We start from the raw sequence: 7387 nt of genomic DNA, 5'->3' as shown, positions 1-7387 counted from the left end.
GAAAGACCCTTTCGGGAGGACACTTGTGTGACCTTACCCCTACTATAGAACTGGTTAGAACTTTACCCAAAACATGTTGTACAGACACTTGTGTTTATTCCACGTTCATGGTTATCATGTGCCTTTTATTCTTGTACTTAAGCCTTTGGCTTTTACGCATTTTTGTCTTTCGTATTCATGTTTGAAACATTCAATAAACGTGTTCTGAAAAAGTATATAAACTCTTGTCTTGTTTGTTTTTTCGTGTCACAAGTGACATTTCTCACACCATGGCTACCTCTGCTGTCTCTGCTCCCTCTTCCTCTACTGTCAAAGTCATCGACGAACACTTAGATCGTGCCAGTTGGGAGGCTTTGTATCTTCGCCATCCCTTTAACATGCTCATTGCTGGACCTAGCGGTTCAGGCAAAACCGAATTCGTCAAACGTTTGATCGAGCATAAACATCATTTGATCGATCGACCCCCTCAACGAATCGTGTGGTGTTACAAAGAGTGGCAATCGGCGTACAGCCTCTTGCGAGAAAGTCAAGGCGATTCCATCGTGTTTGTGGAAGGCATTCCTAAAGAAGACGACGGCATCGTCTCTGACTCCCGTCTAACCCATTTGGTCATTTTCGACGACATGTTAGGAGAAGACGAAGAAGAAATTAAACTGTGGTTCACGCGCAAAGGGCATCACCGTAATTCCAGTGTCGTTTACATCACCCAAAATTTGTTTCAACAAAGTAAAGCCCATCGCACCATCAGTCTCAATGCGCATTACGTGGTCTTGTTTAAAAGCCCTCGAGATAAATCGCAAGTGCAAGTCTTAGCCAAACAGTTAGGAACGCCTTGGCTGACTCAGGCGTACGACGATGCCACTCAAACTCCACACGCCTATTTACTCGTCGATTTGAAACCTACGACTCCCGAGGATTTGCGATTTCGTACCCAATTGTTTCACCACTGGTGCCAAGACGGAGGGCCTGTCCTGTACACGTCTCCGTCCTCGACTTCATTTCACTCCCCATAAAAAAATCTATAAAAACCTCAGACCCTTTTTCGTCTGTCTCACTTTCAGTGCGAACATGACGTCCCTTCAGTCGCATCTTCCCGTCAAATTGATTCGTGCCTTGTATGGCATCAGTCGAGTAAAAGATCCACAAACACGAGCTCGTGTCTTAGAAGCTAGTCTCAAAGAAGTCTTACGATGGTTCACGGTGACGGCACGTCAATTACTCCAAGGAATCATTCAGATTCCTCATCAAACCAAACGCTTTTTCGATCGAAACAAAGTCGCTTTGGTCCAACTGGCCGATCCCCGCATCGACACTCAAACCAAAAAGCAAATCATTTTGAAACCTGGAGGGAGCGGTACTCTAGGAGGGGTCATCATTCGCTCACTCTTAAGATGGGATCCTAATGCCCCCAAAGTTATACCCAAGACAAAAGTCCAACGAAGCCCCAAGAAGAAAAAGACCAGGTCCCCAAGGAGAACTTCTCCAGAGGCAGGACCCTCCTCTGACCAGACACCACCCCGGAAAAAGAAAAGAAGCCCCCAGAAAAAGAAAAGTCCACAGAAAACTAGTCGCAAGAGAGGCACTTCAGCCAGGACGCAACCTTACACTCGCAAACCACGACCTGCCACAGCGGTGACTGCGTCTCCGGCAGCTTCACGTTTGTCCACTTCTCCGTTAATGACACCCAGAACTGAAGAGTACTTGGAGACGTTGATCACACCAAGAACTTCTCCGTTGATGACCCCCAAAAGAACTTCCCCAGTGGCAGGACCTTCCAATTTAGTGGCAGTGGCTGCTGCTCACAAAGTACCTTCTCCCAAAATCAAAGTTCAAGAAAGATCGGGCATGTTACAAAGTTTACTGGATTTGTCCAAGCAAGAACTGGCTCGATTTAGTCCGTTGCGTACCCCTGCACGACGTGTCATGCCTGTCCTCAAACTGATACGCCGTAAAGACAATCAGTGGCGACGCGTTCCAGTGTAAAAAAGGCCTGTGACCAAGTCGGGTATCAGTGTTTTTTCCGTGCTCCTGACGACTCAAAGATGTCACCCTCCAGAAAACCCCAAGGAAAGAAAAGGAAAAGGACTGCCACCACGTTTAGCCAAACATGGGGACATGTTATCTGTCTTGTCCAAAGCTTCTCCACCCCCTACGAAAAAAACTAATTCAAACGGCCTCCAAAGAGGTCATCGATACCGTGTGCGAATGTTGTTTGAACGTTTTGAAAGGCACGATCCCTTTGTCCAAACTCCAGAAACAATGCTTAAGCAAACATCGTCACGTTCTTCGCCAAATGGTTCGAAAGAAAATTCCCATTCGTCAAAAAAAGAAGATGTTAGTGCAACGTGGGAGGTATTTTACCTCTCTTGTTAGGCCCCATACTGAAAGGAGTCTTGGGAACCATGTTGGGAGGACTGGTGGGAGCAAGATAAAAAGGCCTTCGGAAGTCCCAAGATCTCAGAATCGACCCTGACAACCCCATGGAAGGACCAAAACTAGCTTTAGTGCCTTACAAACGATGGATGGAATACCATCGGTGGCAAGAACAACGCACCCCGCATTTACCTCCCAATCCCCATTTGAGCGAGATGTCCCAGTTACAACACGAATTGCAGTCCTTGATGGATCGCCAAGATTCGTCCGAAACAGAAAAATCGCAAAAGTACGGTCAACTCTTGCAACGACTGCAACTCTTTCACCAGAAAGCTTTAGACGAAACAGCTCTACCCACTCTGAAAGATTTTAAGACCTTGATGAAAGTCCAGCACCATCACCAGTACCAGTACCAGTACCAGTACCACCAGTACCCGTGACCAAGACAGAAAAAGGAGAAGAAGAGGAAGGGTTTCAAACTCCACCAGAAAAAGTACGCAAGTTAACAACACCACCTACCTCCAGAATTGGATGGATTAAAAAGATGATGGCCCCCCCTTCTTCCTCACAAGAGAAAAAGAAAGTGAAGACAGAAGTGAAGACAGAAGTGAAACAAGAACCGATATCCCCCGCTCAGACATCCTTCTCCTCTTCGACTCCTATTGCTGGCCGCACACGCAAAGCATTGCAATCCAAGAAAATACCCCAAGAGAAAAAGAGTAGCATCCTCCAAGAGTGGGTCTCTTATTAACACACCAACCAACACAAAAAAATGGAAAAAGTCTTAGCCAGCATTTACTACGATCCCTCGCATCCTGCAGGTTACGCAGGAGTTCAAAAATTGTATCGTGCTGCCAAAGCTCGACTGAAAAGTCTCCGTTTACCTCAAGTGCAACGATGGTTACAAGAACAAGCTACCTACACTTTACACAAACCCATTCGACGCAAGTTTGCCAGAAGTCGCACCCGAATGGAAGGCATCGATCATCAATGGCAAGCCGATTTAGCCGATGTCTCTCATTTGGCCAGCTACAATTGTGGCTACAAATATTTGTTTTGTGTCATCGACGTCTTTTCCAAATTTGCCTGGGTCGTGCCCTTGACTTCCAAATCGAGCAGCGAGTTAGTGCGAGCCCTGCAACGAGTGTTGAAACAAAGCGGTCGTCACCCTCTTCGATGGCAAACGGACAAAGGTACCGAATTTCTGAACCAAGCTTTCCAAAAAGAATTAAAGAAACGTGACATTCATTTTTTTACCACCGAGAATTCCGAAACCAAAGCCAGCATCGTGGAACGTTTTCAACGCACTTTGAAAGAACGCATGTGGAAATATTTTACGCATCACCACACTCTGAAGTACATCGACATCTTACCGCACCTGGTGCAAGCGTACAACCAATCTTACCATCGAAGCATCGGACGTGCCCCGCAAGACGTGACTCCCGACAACGAAGTGTTGGTGTTTGAGCGCCTGTTTGGTACGTCCCCGACGAGGGCTGTCCCCAAGAAAAGTGGAGAGTTGGCCGTAGGAGATTGGGTGCGCATTGGCAAAACCAAACGCACTTTCGACAAAGGTTACTTACCTAACTGGACGACCGAATTGTTTCGCGTCACTGGACGAGTGCATGGCCGTCATCCTGCCGTCTATAAATTGGAAGAGATGAACGGAGAAGTGCTCAAAGGAACGTTTTATTTGCCCGAGTTACAACGTGTGACCAAAAAGAAGACGACGTGTACGACATCGAAAGCATTCTCGAAACGCAGAACCCGTAAAGTGGGCAAACGACGTGTCAAAGAAGTCAAAGTACGTTGGAAAGGATATCCTCCCAGTTTTGATTCTTGGATCGACGCTTCGCAAGTCATCGACTATAAAAAGAAGTGACCATCATGCCTTTTCACACAGCAGACGCAGCTACGTCGACCACTCCTCCTTCCCCTAGTTCTTCTGTGCAAGATTTACAAGAACAACCCTTGTGGGTGTGGTGTGGAGAACGTGTGCCTAAAACGCAAATCGTCTTTTTCTGCCAAATCTTCGTGGTGTATTGTGTCATCGGGGCAGCCATCGCCAATTTGAGTTTGCAACAAGGAGACAAACAATTGTGGACCATTTTATTGAGCAGTTGCATCGGTTACCTGCTTCCTAATCCCTCCCTGAAATTCACCTCGAACGGGAACCCCGGGAACCTTGTGTCCAGTGCCAGTGCCAGTCACCACTTCAATCACAACCAGAACCCCATTTTAGACTTAGACACGCCTCTGACGTCCAGTAACCCCTCGGACAGCCACAGAACTCTGGAATTATGAGTCACCAAAACCAATTTTACTTAACTTTACCCAGTGACAGTTCCATGGAGGTGTTTCCCAAGAACACGTTGTGCCGTTACACGGCCAAATTACCTCAAGCCATCCAGTTAGATCACGAAGCCCATTGGGAAGTGTCTTTAGTAGAAATGATTCACCCGACCCAAGTCCTCAATGTCCTTCCCAATCAAAATTTTTTTGATGTGGAAGTTCATGACGAGCAAATGCAACAGTGGATGGATAGCAATGTCAAATATGACAAGAAAACCCGTACACAAAAGTACACCACCTATCACTTGTTCATTCCCCCAGGCTATTATTTTAGTGGTCAACATTTGGTCAGCACCATAACCTCCAGGTTTAATGTCGTGTTTCTGAAAGCTTTGGAGCATGTCAACAAAAGTGTCACCATGGAGTACCACAAAGCAGCTCGTCGCTTCTTGATGAAATTTGAACGGAGTAAAATCCTGTCCATTTTATTTTGTCCTGAATTGTTTGACATGTTGGGCGGAGACATGGACATGAGAAAGACCATGCTCAAGAAAAACGAATTACCCATCGTTTACGACAACGAGTCTTTTAGCAAGTTATTTCGTGCCCCGGTAGAACTGAACCAAGGACTGAATTTGATGTTCGTGTATTCCGATGTGGTGGAGTACAACGTGGTGGGACACACCTCCGTACCGTTACTGCGTGTCATTCCTTTCAAAGTAGATTCTGTCACGAACGCTGACGAGGAAGGTGGTAACACTTACCACGTCCACCGCGAATTTGTCCATCCTCACTATTTGCCTGTCAGCAAGTCGTATTTGGACACGGTCAACATTGCTATAAAAGGAGATCTGGGACAAAATATTCCATTCACCAAAGGAAAAGTCACGGTGAAACTCCATTTTCGAAAACGGTTCTCTCACGACTCGTAAGTAAGTCATGTATCCAGTGTACCGAGGGGTTGCTCGACAGCGAGGACACGGTTTAGGAGACATGTTAAAATCGGCCTTTCGTTCGGTGGCCCCAGTGTTGAAACCGATGGTGACACGCGGATTGCACGCCTTGAAAGATGCGGCACTGACGCAAGGCAAAGAATTTCTCCAAAATGTCATCATCGACAAACAAAACCCTAAAGAAGCCTTCATGAGGGCAGGCAAAAATGTCTTGCTGCAAACGGGCAAAGACATTTTAGGCCAACGAGAAACACCTATAAATGCCCTGCACGCTACCGAGTCAGGCATTCAGCAAGGACAAGGCAGAAAGAGACGACGAAGAAAACACCCTTTCACCAGACTTCAAGCGAGAAAGGCCAAGAAAAGAAGAACCGTTCGAGACTTAGACGTTTTCGATTATTGAGAAAAAAGAGACAAAAAATGATGCACCGAGAATCTTGCGCTTGTTCCAAGACGGAACTGGATCTGTTTGCCATGCCCCCCACGATGATGACGATGCAAGAATCCCAGTGGGTGGAATTTCACCCCGTCTCCTCACTGACCGATTCCGCTCCCATCGAGTTTGAAATCAAAGGACAACCCGAAGATTACATCGATCTGAATAGCAGTTACTTGTACCTGAAAGTCAAAATTCTAGATAAGACTGGAGGTGCTATAGACGATGAAGCAGTAGCTCCCGTCAACAATTTCATGCATTCCTTGTTCAGTGGAGTGGACTTGTACTTGAATAACAAACTGGTCAGTAGCAGCATGGATACTTACCCTTATCGTGCCTACCTGGAAAATCTCTTGACGTACGGAATAGATGCCAAGAACACTCATCTCAATGCCTGTGTGGTATGGGAAGCTGACGAACCTACCAAGTTTGAAATATTGGAAACTGATGAAAAGAAAGACAACAATGATGGATTTGTAGAACGAAGAAAGAGAATCACGGGAGCCGACACAAGTTTAGAACTGATGGATCGTTTGCATTTGGACATGTGGTTGCAAGAAAAGTATTTGCTGAACGGGGTGGATGTCCGCCTGAGACTGAATCGTAGCAGTGCCGCTTTCCATCTGATGGCTGATAGTGACGGTTACAAAACCAAAATCTTAGAAGCCAGACTCTACGTACGCCGTGTGGAAGTGTTACCTAAAGTGGGAAACGACATCAGTCAGACGTTGAGTAGAACGACTGCCAAGTATCCCATACGACGCGTGGAAGTGAAAACCTTCACCATTCCCAAGGGACAGCGATCCATGATCGAAGATCATCTGTTCCAAGGACAGTTACCCAAACGTTTGATCGTTGGTATCGTCGAGAATACAGCCTTCAACGGAGCTGCCGAAAAAAATCCTTTCTACTTTCAACACTTTGGCGTGTCCAAAATCGAAGTCAGTCGCGATGGCAAGACCTTGTGTACCCGACCTTTCGAACCTGACTTTACCAAGAAGAATTACTTGAGATCGTACTTGTCCCTGTACGAAGCCACCGGACAGTTAGGAACCAATAACAGTCACGGTATTACGTACGAGGATTATGCAGGAGGCTACGCTTTGTGGGCTTTTGATTTCACTCCAGACCAAGGCAGCGACGAGGGACATTTCCACCCTATAAAATCCGGCCAGATTCGTGTGGAAATTCAGTTTAAAGACCGAGACCCTGATGAAACGGTGAACGTCATCCTGTATGCAGAATTCGATAATACCATAGAAATCAACAGTTTGAGAGAAGCCATCCTAGATTACTAGAAACCATGGAAGACTGTTATCCCTCTTTACCTAGT

Source organism: Sinohyriopsis cumingii, unplaced genomic scaffold, assembly GCF_028554795.1.
Source record: "Sinohyriopsis cumingii isolate HCF-2022 unplaced genomic scaffold, ASM2855479v2 utg001964l, whole genome shotgun sequence".
NCBI classification, from domain to species: Eukaryota; Metazoa; Mollusca; class Bivalvia; order Unionida; family Unionidae; genus Sinohyriopsis; species Sinohyriopsis cumingii.
The sequence above is the reverse complement of the archived record's forward strand: the minus strand, read 5'-3'. Positions refer to the sequence as shown.